Below are 16,684 nucleotides of genomic sequence, written 5' to 3' on the forward strand. Positions count from 1 at the left end.
GCAGGGATCCTTCATTTTCCATCACTTAAACGATGACTAGCATGCCATGACATGAGCTTTTCAATAGACTTACACTTGAACATAAGTTTTATACGTGGAACAATCGAAAAATATCGCAAAACCTTACGAGGCACATCCATTGACTTCATCTCCACTTCGTATCTCGATTCGCCACAAACAGGACACTCTCGTGCAAACTCATGAATCCCACGAAATAAGACACAATCATTGACACATGCATGGATCTTGACATAATCGAGGCCTCCCAGAGATGTCAAGTAATGTCTTGCTTGCTCTCTCTTAGTTGGCAATTTGTTTCTTTTTGGAAGCATTTGTGATAATAACCTACATATATTTTTAAAAGTGAGTTAAAAAATCACCAATATATATTTCTGTCTGATTTCAAAATAGAACAATTAATATTATGATTCATAAGCCAAATTGAATTGATACCTACTTCAATAACGCATCCAAACTGACATTACTCCATCCATAAATTGTTTGCAAGTTAAGTATCTCGAGGGATGCACGAAGAACAGAGTACGTATAACCTTCATACAACGGAGTAGATGATGCTACATATAGTGGATCATCTGGCTTTGTAGAGTGACCTTCTCCCTGAACCGGTTGCGAAAATAGATGGTGTACCATATTGTCCAAAATCTCATCCTCTATGACTTGATGGGGCATTTCATGAGGGCTACTATCATGGTCGTGAGTCTCTACTCTTCTTGAAGACTCTGCCTCCTCGCATCGACGTTTTGCAGCCTCTCGACACCCGAGAGGGAGCATCTGAGGATGTGGCACTGCATCCTGCTCAACCACAAAAGGGAGTTTCATGTACGTTGATATATAATTCCCGTAACATAGACTAGCAATCTTAATGGTAAAAAAAAACAATGAATACTAGAGTCCCAAGAGGAATACCAAGGAAAAGGGAATTCTCTTGCAAGAAAATCTATCTTGTAACATCAACAATCTTGTTTTATTAAGTTTTATATGATCACAATGAAGAAAAGAACACCATGCACAACAAATCTTCATGCAGCATCATGTAGATCTCATCATGAACTTCCAAAACATAATCAATATCATCCAAAACACTCTCAAACCACTTCCAAACCAATCAATCATCTCATAAAATCAACCATTCAGCTCTCAAAAACAACAAAAATCAGCCAAAAAATAGGTCATTTCAACACTCAACATATCCCCACACTTAATAAGTAAGCGTCCTCGCGACCCATGAAAAAGGGAATACAAGTTCATTCAAAAGCTCAACTTTGATCTTCAATATCTCTTCAATAACAATCCATCCAACCACGACCCCAACTTATAACGTGTATTTGGTATAAAAATACAACGAAAGGAAAACCCTTTATACATTAACACTCCTTATCAAACTGGAAATCACAACAAACTTGTAAAGGATATAAGAGGTTTCTTCTTTGTCTGCATCAGCATCTTCAACTCTCCAACCACGACCCCATCACCACAATTCTCCAAAAATGTAGCTCGCACGTAAGCCAATCGAATAGGCAACCACCACGATCTTATTACATAAATTAACCCACAACACAAACACTACACACAACACAACCATCTGAATGACTCCTCCAAAAAGAGAGTTTTTATCATTAAAAATCATCCACCATACATTGGAAAAGGTATCAATGAAGATGATCCCTCTTAAAAGATTGGTGATTTCGAAAACGATCCATAGACAAAGATTCATCTACAAATATTTTGGGAGGATTCTGAAAAAACTGAAGGCAGCACATCCTTTCCAACAGGACAAGGTAACTGCTTAAGAGCGGAATTCTGGTAACGGCAATTGCTTAAAAATAGCTAAAAAATATGAATATCAAGGGAAAAATATTCACCGTCAAAGGTGGCGGCTCGATCTAGGACGATTTTAAGTGTCAAAGTGCTTTAAAGGTGCCCGAGCGACACTTGTTGATTTTTCATAATTTTTCAGACAGTCGTGCGGGTTGACACGAGCTATTGGCCAATGCGTGATGCCAAGCCGGACGCCCAGGATTTTTCAGAGCTCGATTCCGAGTCCGGACGGGAAAATGGCCAAGGAAATGGTCAAGATGCGAAGAGGTGGACATTAGAGTGGCCAAAGTGGGCATGACTTTTGGGAGCCCAAGAAATTTAAATGTCACATGAAAGTTTGATGCAAAAAGAAAGCATGAAATCGTGGAGAGAGGAGGCGCCAGGATGCGCCCAAAAAATGCACCTCCTCCTCCTTCATCATGGCATGGAGGTTGTATACAACCTATTAAGCAGATCATTGGCCCTTATTCCCTTCTGTATGCTGGTCATTTCGCCGCCCTTCGCTCCTCAATTGATGGCCTAAATGCTGAGATAGAAATCTAGTCTTTCTCTCTCCTCCCTCTCTCTCTTCTAAGGGGGAATTCATGTGGGAAGAAGAAGGAAGAAGAAAGAATGGTGGAGGCTTGTCCGGCATGGATCGGGCTGGAAATGGTGATTTGTGATCATCATGAGCATGAAGTGTTGCTGATTTTCAGATTTGCAGCCATGGACATGAAACCCGAAACACGCAAATAAGCGGTAATTCAATTTTTTCAAAGGAAATTTGAGATTTCATGGCTTTTGATTGATAAAATGTTGTTCATGTGGGCTAAAAATTGTTTATGTTGCTGTTTTCCATGAGTACTTGTTGATCATAATCATAAAATCAGAAAAATATGCATCTTGTGGCTCAAAATAATACACTAAAACACGTAAAATATGAAAAATCAAGGGAAAATGATGTTTTTGGGCATAAAAATGGAAAAATGAATAGGAACACCAACTATATTTTCATTTTTGCTGCAAGAAGGAACTAAGGGCCACAGCCCATAACCTATTTTGAATTTTCAATAATTAAGTAATGCAAAAAATAAGGGAAAATACAAGAAAAATAGAGGAAAATCACAAAAAATAGGGGAAAAATGCATTTTGGGTGCGGAAAATTAATGAAAAATAAGAACAATGTTTGTGAATGGTTGTGGAGACTGAAGCATGAGGATTTACCTCAGTTCATCCCCACCTTCTTGTTCTAGTGTGTTTTTTCTGCTTTTTACACATAAAATGATGGCAAAATGCCCTATAAATCCATACCACAATGCAACATTTGATCGATGGGAGGGTAGAGTGGTTAGGATGTGTCTAAATGTGGAGTAAAATGATGAAAAGATTGCTGTTTTTGTTTGCATGCCATATAGGTCGGTGAATAATTATAAAATAAGAGCCTAGTAGCACGAGGGTTTTCTCGGTGCTAGGTATGTGCAGCGCCGCATAAGAACGGTAGTTGAAAATCACTGAAAGGATGTTTTCCACATGTGCACAATATTGATTTTATAATTGTTTGAGCACTTAGCACCCACAATATGCATAAATCATGAAAATATTTAAAGGTATCATAAATCCTGGATGCACAGCAATTGCTTTCATTAGGACCTTGACCCACGTTGAGTGAGAGACAGGACACCCTAAGCCATAGGCTAGTGGGGTTTAGGGAAAAGAGAAATAAGGACAATGGTACATTCCTGTATACAATTAAATGGTACCTTGAGTGGATTTTGTGCGAAATGTTTATATGTTGAGCGACGCATCGAGGGGCCAATCCCCAAGGTGTAGGAGAGTCGCAGAGGGGTGGCGGCATTCAGCCGTTGGAGGACCCCCTATGTCTGTGCTTCGTGCCATTAGGCAATGTGTAATGTGTAAGGGACTTCCTCTGAGGAGTAGTGGGTAAGAGAAGAGTGGACTACAAACGACGTAATACAAACGCAAGATATTTAGGAAGGCAATGTATGTGTCATCAATGCTCCTGGCCGCGAGGTCGTGGGGTTGTTGAGCGCGTGAGATAGAGGTCCGGCTAGTGCACAAGCCAATGCCGGCCCATTTTAGGTTCCATCAGTGGTGCGTCTGCCGGGAACCGCTTAAAAGTGGCGGTCCTCGAATCCTGGTTGTCTAGGGACCAACTAGCAGTTTATGCCAAAGGATACTGTGATTGATCCGTTATTTAGCGATAAGCATCGTCTAGCAGAAATCCAAAAGCAAGAGAGAGACGAAAGAGCTAGGCGACGTGCTGAAATTTTTAGGAGATATTCCCCTAAGCGTAGCGGTGCTGAACCATTACGAGGGAGTGGATCTAGTGGTCTTGGTACCATAAGCAGTAAGTTAGGAGAAGGTGGAAGCTCTAGTGCTCCCCTTTCTGCCATAAGTCAGTCTATATCAAGTGCGGGAGGTGTAACCCCACCGTCCCTTATTCCTAGTGCAAATCCAATCCTCGTCATGGCGCAGCCTATTGCAATTCCAGCAGGAACGACGGGTTTGCCGGCTCTAGGTTACCCGCTACCCATTTTTAATGGGCTAGTTGAGGAAGATGCGGAACTCCACATTAGGGATTTTCAAAAGCTGATGTTTAACTGTCGCATCCAAGAAGAAGGGCATTTAATGATGTTCTTCAATATGACTCTCAAAGGAAGAGCTGCCATATGGTATCATGGTTTAGAAGCCGGAACCATATTGAATATTGATTCATTTTATGGAGCTTTTCGAAGGGAGTTTGCCCCTGAAAGGGGTGGGCAATATTGGTTGCGTATACTCAACGTGACCCGCCAAGAACCACACGATGATATTCGGGCTTATGCGAAGAAGATAAAAGAGGTTTTCGGTAAGTTGGATACCTCTATTCCTATCCCCGCAGCTGCCCAATTGCAATATTTCCTACATGGTTTGGACTTTAACATCCAATTGCAGTTGAGTAGTGTCCCCTTGGGGGATATAGATATTGCCATTACATGAGCACAAGAGGTGGAATCCCGACTACAAGAAGCCTATGCTTCTCGAGGCAATTCGAATATGGGTTTAGTATTGGGAAACAATATGGCGATGGCCAATGGCAATAGTGGCCAAGGGATAGCGGGGGCTAACCCTAATGGAAGAGGAAACATGATGCAGAATGTCCCTTTATTACCAGCTTCCCCTAGCCTATCGATGCCTATGGGCAGTCAAATGACTCCAAATGGTGGAGGCCAGACGGTCAATTCTAATGCTATGCCTGTGGCTCAACAACCAGTGCTGCCTAATTGAATTGTTAGGCCGATGGAACAACATGGTAATGACCAAGGCTATGAGTCGAGCGCTTCCAATGTTCTTGGTGAGGTTAAGCACATGATGAAGCATTTGTTGAGATATCGAGCTCCACTCGTGATACGCCAGGGTGACCGTTGTGTATTTATGTCACCGACTTGTCAGTTGCAGACGCGGTTGGTACACCGCCCATGAATAATAGCTACATGATAGCTATCCTTATCTACTCTATTTCGTGGCTCAGTTAGTATGCCACCTTAGTTAGTTGAGTTTGGTTTGAGACCCATACATAGGGTTCTTCTATTTCTTTGTACTTGAGTTCTTTTGGCTTCCACAACTAAGAAGAGGAAAACTGTTTTTCAGCCTCCACCCTTGTGTGTATTCCCCCATTGTGCAAGCAAGAAAGCTACAAGTGAGACTCCTTCCTTCTCTCCCACAATCTTGACATGGTATCAGAGCCTTGTTCGTGGTAAGGAGCTCAAGAAAGCAAGCCAAGCTCATGGTGTTCTGATAAGAGGAGCAGTGTTGCTTTCATTTTCTGTTTTGGGAGCAGATCTCTACAGGTAGCACAGCCAGAAATTGCAAGAGTGCATTGTCTCAGGTTGAGACGCCCTTCGCGGTGAAGCAAGAGGGCAGTATATGCTGCGGGAAAGAGCTTTAGCTCTTGGCGACCCTGTTTTTTTTATTTGAAGCCATTTCGGGGTCTGTTTTGAAGGCAGAAGTTTTATGCACGCACTCAGGAAAAGGCCCTGTTTTATACTGTGCGACCACTGTTCTACAGGTCGGTGAAAAGTTACCACAGAGATTGCATCGTATGCTTGTGTGCAGAGACATTGGGAGTTACAGAATCATCCCTGTTGCCTGTTGATGCAAAATCGTCACTAGGAAGTGACTGTGTGGTCAAATACCACTTTCGTCAGTTTTGCAGATTAGCCCTTGTGAGGCTGAAGCTGTGTTCTTTGCAGTGACAGAACTTTTTGCAGTGTTCTGTAATGGCGTCTGATTCTCTCTCACAGATTGTCACTGAAAAGCTTGACAAGAACAACTTCCAAGCATGGAAGTTTAGAATGACGAATTTCCTTATGGGAAAAGGATATTGGGAATTTGTTGCAGGAAATGAAGAAGAACCAGTTCTTCCTGATGTTCCCAATCAACAGCAAATGCAGGCATTTAAAGCATGGCATGAGAGAGCCAGGAAAGTTATGTATTGGCTGTCTATCAGTATTTCAGACTCTATGATTGTGCATATTCAGGATGCAAGTACGCCAAAGGAGGCATGGGATACTTTGTCAAAAATGTATAGCACAAATACTCAAGCTAGGAAAATGCAGCTCAAGCAAGAGTTGCATAATGTGCAAAGAGAAAATATGAGCATCAATGACTACCACATGAAGGTGAAGAAGATTGCAGATGCACTTGCTTCCATTGGGTCGCCAGTGGAAGATGATGATTTAGTTTCTGTGACCTTGAATGGTCTAGGAAAGGATTATGCGCAGTTTCAGACATCCATTTCCGTCCGTGAAAGATTTCTTGATTTTGAGGAGTTGATTGCTCTTCTAATTTCTGAGGAGCAGAGAAATGGTGGTGCATCTTCTTCAGGAGAAACTTCAAAAGAAGCTGTCTTCTACTCAAATGCTAGAAGAGGTAGAGGCAGAGGTAGAGGAGGCCGATTTGGAGGCCATGGTAGAAATCAGAATATGCAGCAAACTCAAGAAAACCAGTCCTATGGAGGAGGACGTGCGTGGGCGATGGCAAAGAGGCCAAAATGCAAACAGTAATGTTGAATGCTACTATTGTGGTAAAATGGGTCATATGGCTAAAGACTGCTATAAAAAGCAGAATAACATCATGAATGGAAAACTGCAACAAGGAAATTATGCATCCTCTAGTAGACAGGGTGATGACAGAAATGAGCATCTGTTTATGGTGCAGCACATGAACAATTCTGTGACAAGTGCAGAAGAAAGCAACGATGTATGGTATGTTGACTCAGGTGCATCAAACCACATGGCAGGTCATGCAGAATGGATGGAGGATGCAAGGAAAATGGAAAAACCAGGATTTGTGGAGACTGGTGATGATACTGCACATCCTATTGTGCAGATTGGAAAAATTCCTTTGTCTATGCAGGATGGGAAAAAGAAATACATGTCCGATGTATTTCATGTCCCGAATATCACAAGAATCTGGTTTCTGTTGGTCAAATGGTTGAGCAAGGCTTGCAGGTCAGATTTAATTCTCATGGATGCTTTGTTGAGGATATGAAAAATAAAGGTCGCTTGATAGCAAAAGGAAAGAAGAAGGGCAGAATGTTTACATTGGATGCAGACATGTCTGAATTGAGTGCAGCAATGTTTGCACATGGGACCGATGTAGTTGCAGATATTGATATCTGGCATAAACGCATTGGTCATGTTAATGTACTGCGACTTAAATCAATGCAGGCCCAAAATATTGTTGCAGGATTGCCCAAATTCAAGGTTGCAGAAATGCATAAGATATGTGAAGCCTGTCAATTTGGAAAACAGGCAAGGAAACCATTTCCTAGACATGTTCAAGAGAGTGAGAAGCCATTGGAATTAATCCACTCTGATGTGTGGACTACTAAAGCTGCATCTCTTGGAGGCTGTCATTATTTTGTCACTTTTATTGATGACTATAGCAGAAAAGTTTGGGTGTATTTTATGAAAAAGAAAAGTGAAGTTTTTGGGCATTTCAAAACTCTTAAAGCTATGGTTGAAAAAGAAACAGGTTTGCAGATAAAATGCCTAAGGTCAGATGGAGGGGGAGAGTACCTCTCAAATGAGTTTGCAAGGTTCCTGCAGGAGCATGGCATAAAGCAGCAATATTCATGCAGTCATACCCCACAACAAAATGGAATTGCAGAAAGAAAAAACAGGCATATTGGAGAGGTATCTCGTGCCATGCTCAATGAAAAAGACTTGCCAGATTTTTATTGGGCTGAAGCAATTGCTACAGTAGTCTACATAATGAACAGGACTCCCACTGCAGCAATACATGGAATGACTCTAGAGGAGAGGTATACTGGTAGGAAACCAAATATTTCTCATTTGAAAATTTTTTGTTGCATTACCTATGTACATGTGCCAGATGAGTTGAGATCCAAGTTGGATCCAAAAGCTGAGAAGTGCATCTTTATTGGTTACTCTCTGCAGCAAAAAGGGTATAGATGCTATCACCCTTCTACTCGTAAGTTTACAGTGAGCAGAGATGTTGTTTTTGATGAGATGAGTAGCTGGTATAAACCAGTAAATGTGATTGATGATGTAGATGCACAAAATGGTAATGCTGCACAGAATTCACAGCAGCAGTCACAAAATATTAGTGGACCTGGAGCGTCCTCTAGTAGTGGTTCACATTCTTCGCCATGGACAGGTAGATTGAGATCAGGAGAATCTTCTCAAAGTAATGCAGATAGTGGTATGCAGGTATCACGAAAAGGAAAAGAGAAGGTTGATCAGCCCATGTTTGATGTGAATGCAGGTCACTCTTATGTGGATGGTGAATCCAGTGGCTCAGAACAGAGCATTGATGATGAGTTGGGTATTCCTTCTATTGTTACACCTGGAGTAAGGAAGACCAGGGATGTTTTGAGAGCACCTGGGAGTGAACCTACTTTGGGCAGGTCTACGAGAGCTAGGTACCCTGTGGATAGGCTGAAATATGATGGATTTACAGCCATTCACTATGCATATATGGTTAAAGTGATACAGGAACCAGAACCCACTTCTTTTGAGGAAGCCATGGGAAAAGTAAAATGGGAGAAAGCCATGGATGAAGAAATTGATGCCTTGGAAGCAAATGCTACATGGGAATTGGTACCTTTGCCTAAAGGTAAGAATGCAATTGGCTGTAAGTGGATTTATAAGGTGAAGCACAATGTAGATGGTTCTGTGAAAAGATACAAGGCAAGATTAGTAGTCAAGGGGTATGCACAAACATATGGCATTGACTATGAAGAAACATTCAGTCCGGTTGCAAGGATGGCAACCGTAAGAGTAGTCATTGCTATGGCTGCATCAAAGGGATGGTCTTTACATCAGATGGATGTAAAGAATGCCTTCTTGCATGGTGATTTGCAAGAAGAGGTCTATATGGAGCAGCCACCAGGTTATGTGCATGCTGTTCATCCTGAGTTTGTTTGCAGGTTGAAGAAAGCCTTGTATGGCTTGAAGCAAGCACCTAGAGCATGGTCTGACAAGATAGGACAGTATCTTGTCACTATTGGATTTCAGATTTCCAAGGCAGATTTCTCACTCTATGTGAGAAAAACAGAGAAAGGTATTATGCTACTTGTCATTTATGTTGATGATTTGATTATGACAGGTGACAGTGATGAAGATATCCTTCATGTGAAACTGCTATTGAAGCAGAAGTTTGAGATGAAGGATTTGGGAGAGCTGCGTTATTTCTTGGGCATTGAGGTGATTAGATCACCAAGTGGGATACAGCTCTTGCAGAGGCGGTATGGATTGGACATGCTGTCCAAATATGGGATGATAGGCTGTAAGCCTATTTCAGTTCCTTTGGAGCAGAATGTGAAGCTGAGCGCAGATGCAGATGAGCTTCTAGAAGACCCTACTGTGTACAGACGCATAGTAGGAAGCTTGATTTATATGACTATTACCAGGCCAGATTTGAGCTATGCTGTTGGATTGGTAAGTCAGTTTATGCAGACTCCAAGGAAACCGCATTTGGATGCGGCTAGACGCATACTTAAGTATGTGAAGTCCACATTGCAGTATGGACTATTTTATGAGACTGGGGTTCAGATACAGTTGCATGGATACACTGATGCTGATTGGGCTGGTAGTATTTCTGATAGACGATCTACCAGTGGGTATGTGTTCTCTTTTGGGAGTGCTGCAGTCACTTGGAGCAGCAAGAAACAGCCTACAGTTCCCTTGTCGAGCACAGAGGCTGAGTACAGGGGTGCAGCAATGGCTGCATGTGAGGTAGCTTGGTTGCATAAGCTACTTTATGATATGCATCAGCCTACAGATGGGCCAGTTGTCATTTATTGTGACAACATGAGCAGTATACACTTGGCAAATAACCCAGTCTATCATGCTAGAACAAAGCACATTGAGGTGCATTATCACTATGTGCGAGAGAGGGTTTTACTAGGTCTTATTGATCTAGTTTATGTCAGCACAGAGGATCAGGTAGCTGACATATTCACGAAGGCATTGGGCGCAGAGAAGCTGCGCAAGTTCAGAGACCTACTTGGTGTGCAGGAATTGGGATTGAGCTCGAGGGGGAGTGTTGAGATATCGAGCTCCACTCGTGATACGCCAGGGTGACCGTTGTGTATTTATGTCACCGACTTGTCAGTTGCAGATGCGGTTGGTACACCGCCCATGAATAATAGCTACATGATAGCTATCCTTATCTACTCTAGTTCGTGGCTCAGTTAGTATGCCACCTTAGTTAGTTGAGTTTGGTTTGAGACCCATACATAGGGTTCTTCTATTTCTTTGTACTTGAGTTCTTTTGGCTTCCACAACTAAGAAGAGGAAAACTGTTTTTCAGCCTCCATCCTTGTGTGTATTCCCCCATTGTGCAAGCAAGAAAGCTACAAGTGAGACTCCTTCCTTCTCTCCCACAATCTTGACAGCATTATACCGACATGATAACGGAGCAATATCGGCAAATAGCCGTTGATGTCAACTTCCTTAAAAAACAACAAAATTTGATAGGAAGTAGATACCCAGATGAGGGTGCACCTTCGAGGTTTAGCTGCAAATGGTGTGGTGGGCAGCACTATCCAAGAAATTGCCCAAATGTTAAGTGCGACATTTGTGGAAAATCTGGCCATTTAGCAGCTACTTGCTATAGTAAGATCAGTTCCCTCCAGCGAGGTAGTCGGCAACCAGGGCCTGTTAATCATCGTGCGCAAGGAAATGATTCCCAGTGAGAAGATGGGCCTAAACAAATACTTCAATGACCAAAGATTACAGTGGAGGAGCTACCAAGTGGTAGTGGGGTTAGTTTGATTGAGGCTGTATGCGTTAACGATGCTGAAACCTCTAATCTACGAGCTGTTCTTACAAGAGGTCAAAAGGGTAGAGAAGCCGACAAGGATAAGCCTGTCGACGGAAACCCTAAACAAGGCGACAAAGGAATGCAAGTTTTGAATCCTGCCATGGAAGGGGGACCTTTGAAGCCTGTGGAGAGTAAAGCCGATAAAGAACCACCAAAGAAGAAGGTGAAAGTTAAGAAAGAGGCAATAAAGCCGGTTCAGTGACCTAAAGAGCGGATGGTTTGGCGTGAAAAGCGAGCTCTATCGAACTATCATGAATTCGATTTGGCGAGCTCTCTTTGCGAAGTCAAGCCGGATGTGAATCTTTTACAGCTTATTAAGCTTTCCCCAGGAGTACATAAGGAATTTAGAAAGATCCTACATATCGGGTATATCGTAGAACCTTTGGGTATTGCGCGAGTTGGTGATGACTGGTTCGAGCATGCTGAGAAGCATTGCCCAAGGGTTGTAGCCTATGTCGATGGGATATTAGTAGATTATACCATCGTCGACACGGGATCATCTGTTAACATTATGAGTTCTGAACTGATGGAAAGGTTGGGTCTTGCGATCCAGAAAGATACCTCCACAATCCTCAGAATGGCAGATGATAGCTTGAGGCAGCCGGAAGGCTGCATTACTAAGGTCCATGTCACTGTTGCAAATGTAGAATGCCTGTTGGACTTTAGGGTGATTCGTTTTGCAGGCCGTTCAAGTTACCAAGTATTACTCGGATGACCTTGGATCTTGCAAGTGGACTGCCAAGTAGATATACCCGCCGGTCGACTAATATTCGGCAGAGGTGCCCAGCGTGTGGTGGTTGATGCTTATCCTGAGTCCCCGCAGAGTGAGAGAGCTCCTCTATCTTCTACAGAATTGGAGACATTAGAAGATTTATCTGCCAGTGAGACATCATCGAGTGATGAGTCCAAAGAGGGATCCACCACGGAAGACATCTATCAGATTACTTTGAACGAGCCGATAGAGGGCCAAGATCGTATAAGAGATGCAGATGTTATCGAGCTAGACCTTGGTACGCCTGATGATTCACGGCCAATCAAATTAGGTTCTACGCTCAGCACAGCAGAAAGGGAGGACTATGTGGCCTTGATTAAGGAATTCCGGGATATCTTTGCCTGGAGTTATGATGAACTGAGAGGCATTCCTCCTAGTCTTGCTGTTCATACAATTCCATTGAAAGAGGGCAGTCGTCCTGTACGACAGAAAGTAAGGCGTATGCCTTTCGAACTGAGGGACGGGCTGTTTGAAGAATTACAGAAGCTTCGAAAAGCAAGTTTGATTTTTCCTGTGCAACACACGGAATGGTGTTCGCCGGTTGTGATAAGAAAGAAGAAGAATAATCAAATCCGATTGTGTGTAGACTTTAGAGAGCTGAATAAGCAGACAGTTAAGGACTACTACCCGTTGCCATTTATTGACCAGATTTTGGATCAATTAGCGGGTAGGGAGATATATTCGTTTATGGATTGCTTTGCAGGATATAACCAGATGGCAATTGCAGAAGAGGACAAGTTGAAAACAACTTTTATTACTGTATTTGGTACTTTTGCGTACCATGTGATGGCCTTTGGTTTATGCAATCTGCCTGGTTCGTGGCAGCGAACAACAAATAAGACATTCGGTGACATATCCCCTGAAGAGTTGAAGGTGTTTATTGATGACTTAGGGGTCGCCACCGTGAGAGGAAGGCAGTTGATAATTTTAAGAAAATGCTTTGAGCGCTGTAGACAGTTTTGTATCGCCCTAAACCCACAGAAGTGTGTTTTTGGAGTACCTTATGGGCTATTGTTGGATCATGTGGTCAATTCGGTAGGAATTGCGACAGACCCCGAGAAGGTCAAAGTTATAGTTGCCATGGGTCCACCATGCACTCCGAAAGAAGTTCATAGTTTTCTGTTTTCGGTTGGTTATTACCATAGATTCATAAACGCCTTGGCAGAAAGAACGTTGCCGCTTACAAATTTATTGTCCTTTAGCTGTTCGTTTGTATGGGGTGACCCTTGTAAGGTAGCATTTGAGGATGTGAAACAAGAGCTGGCAAGAGCTCCCATTTTAAAAGTACCTAAAAGAGGTGAGGTGTTCTATATATTCTCAGCAGCCATCATGTATAGTATCAGCTGCTGTTTAGCCCAAATTTGGGAAGAGAAGTGGTACCACCCGATTGCTTTTGCTAGCCAGAAGCTGGGGGTATCCGAGATCAATTATACCTACATGGAGAAGTTGTGTCTAGCGATGGTCTTTGGGACCAAGAAATTTAGGCATTATATTCTCTATGAGAAATTCGTGCTTTATACGAAGGCGGAGGGACTTCGATTATTGATGAATAAGCTATAGCCGCCTGATTGTCTAGCAAAGTGGTTGATCACTTTGCAGGAATTTGATTATGAAATCAGGAGTAAGCCACCAAGGTTGCAAGGCATCGTGGAATGTCTAGTGGACTTTGGGGAGCCAAAGGAATCTGTGGCTGAAGGTAGTGACATGGAGTTGTTATTTAAAATAGATACGACATCTATTCCCTCCTGGTATGCTGCAATAACGCATTATTTATCGATGGGAGAGGCGGGATCCGAAGTATCTAAAGCTGAGAAACAGAAAATTAAGCAGCAAGCGTTAAAGTTTGCCTTGATCGCAGGTACATTATATCGGCAAGGGGTTGATAACATCTATCGCCGATGTGTGATGCTTGACGAGGTGCCATTCATTTTGGAAGAGTGCCATGATTCTGCTTGCGGCGGCCATTTTGCTGGATGGCTTACAGCACAAAAGGCTTTAAGAGCAGATTATTGGTGGCCTACCATCTTCCAAGATGCGTTTGCGTATGTTAAGAGATGCGATATTTGTCAACGACATGATAGTCGAGAGAATAGGAAACGACCACTTACCGCTATTATGGCGATACTTCCATTTGAGAAGTGGGGAATAGACTTTGTGGGCCCTATTACTCTGTCGTCGACTACGCAAAAGAGGTACATCATTGTAGCAACTGACTACTTCATGAAGTGGTCAGAAGCACGTGCAACAAGGAAAGATGATGCTAAAGAAACTGCTAGTTTCCTTTTAGAGCAGATAATATGCCGTTTTGGTCCGTCGAAAGAATTAGTGTCGGACCGCGGAACCCATTTCCTGAATAAGGTGATCAAAGGTTTGACAGAGATGTGGCAAATCAAGCATAACAAGACAACCCCATATAACCCGCAAGCCAATGGGCAAGTTGAAAGCACCAACAAGCAGCTTGTGGGCATCCTGTCCAAAATTGTATCGGAAAAGAAACGCGATTGGGATAAAAAGTTATACGTGGCAGTGTGGGCCTATAATACGACTTTCAAACGAGCCACTGGCCATACCCCGTTCAAGTTGGTATATGGGGAGGAGTGTGTCTTGCCTTTAGAGATTGAGCTGCCGACTATTCCGTTTGCCATCAATCATTCTTTGAGTGATGAAGACGCACTTTTTGAGCGCTTGACGACACTGGCACATTTAGATGAGCTTAAGCTATAGAGCTTATTGCACTAAGAAGTGGGGAAGCGCCGAATGAAGCAGCTACATGACCTTAAAGCCAAGAAATACACCTTCAAGAAAGGATAGCTTGTTCTGTATTATGACGCACGACGTGAATTATTTCCAGGCAAGATAGAGCCCAAATGGGACGGGCCCTATAGGATCGTTAGAATAGGAAAGAATAAATCCACAGTCTTGTTAGCTGACCTTGAGGGGATTGAGTTTAAAAATAAGGTTAATCTTAATAAGATTAAACCTTATTATTTCTGATTACACTAATGCTATGACTGCCTTGCAAGTCTAGGAGAGATCGATCAAACATCTGCAAGGAAATCGTGATAGAGGTTGATGGGTCGTATGATCCCTTATTTAGAACACCCATTCTTAGAACAGATGTATCATCAGGGAAAGCTCATTTGGTGGAGCAAAGGATACAAGGTGATTGAGCAAGAAGGCGGGACATTTATTTGGGAGATCAAGGTCTTCTGCCATCACTGCCTACAAATGTTGACGAGCATCCCTGTTGAATTCAATGATGATGGAGGGATGGAGCCTACAGTCCACCCGTTGAATATGCTGAATTTCGATTACCATAATTACGAGTAGAGTTCAGGATGGCGGGATATGTAAACCGTTTATGGACGTACACCTTGTACTTTGATGGGGCGTCCAGGGGTGCATGCAAAAAAGGAAGTCTAGGAGTTGTCATCCGAGACCCCCGACGATACATTGTCATGAAGTTAGCTGCTTACCTCGGGGTGAATTTTACCAATAATATGGCAGAATACAAAGCCCTAATTATGGGTTTGAATATTGCAAAGAAGGGTGGTATCCGCCAGTTGTTGGTGAAAGGGGACTCTCAGTTGGTTTTAAATCAACTCAATGGGACATACATGGTACGAAACCCCATCCTTTGCATGTACCATCATACTGCCATAGCCCTGCTAGACGAATTTGATAGAGTGTCTTTTTAGCTGATTCCATGAAATTGGAGTCAGTTTGCCGATTCATTGGCTAATTTTGCGTATGAAGAAGACCTCTTCTTTAATTGTGGTCCTTGTCCCAATATATCTATTGATGGTGAGACAGGACCTGGTCGTTTGTGGGGTATGCTTTCTGAACATGCCCTCTTTGGCAGACGATGGTTGATCTGGGTGATGCAGAGGGTAAGCGAGACTCATCTGCCTTTATTATCTTGGACCCATAGACTGATTAGACGACATGTGATGCGACCACCTCTTGTGATATACGCAGGAGGGATGGGTCATAATTTAATGCACCTAGTTTAGGGCTACGAGCCCTGTTCCCCTGGGAATGGTATGCTTTGATGTCTATCATAGTTGTTTCCAGGAGGATATTATGTGTAGTATTGTTTGATTTCATTACGCCAAGAGGGCCGATTCAGTTTTGTAGTGAAGTGTTTCATTTCATTAGGCCAAGAGGGCCATTTCCCTGTCTAGTGCGGGTGCGTTTAATTGGGTTTTTGTTTTAAGTGTTGTGCTGGACAGATTTCGTGATTCGTGGAATTTGGTGGAGCCTGGAGGAGCCTTTGCTACGATGGAAGCTTCTTGTGGCCAATCCAGGTGATATCTCTCCTTTACGAGTACCTTTCTTTCCTGTTATATGTGTATTTGTACGTGTCGAGGGGATATATTTTTTTTGGGGACCGACAACCAAGGCATGAAGTCCCAGGTTTAGGCGAAGTATGTTTGAGGGAGGTCGGAGTAGTCATTGCCTCCTGTAAAGACATTGTCAGGCCTCGAAAGACCTGTTTTAGAAGGAAGTCTTAGTGGCCCTGTTCTGCTAGCCTGCTAGGCAGCCGTTCCAGGAGTTCCTGTTAGTTGTGAGGCAGTTAGAGAAGCCTGCCAGAAGATAATAATGATGATGCCAAGAAACCCTGAACATCCTAAAAGATGAATATAAATACGACGGTGTGTAAAAAGGGGTTCTAACCCCTATCAAAGAACAGAAAAGAAATGACAATATATAAGCAGTTGATCATTGCCTTGCGGAGGC

This window comes from Lygodium microphyllum, chromosome 1 (genome assembly GCF_053477565.2).
Source record: "Lygodium microphyllum isolate KBCC chromosome 1, Lygodium_microphyllum_v1.1.10, whole genome shotgun sequence".
Taxonomy (NCBI): Eukaryota; Viridiplantae; Streptophyta; class Polypodiopsida; order Schizaeales; family Lygodiaceae; genus Lygodium; species Lygodium microphyllum.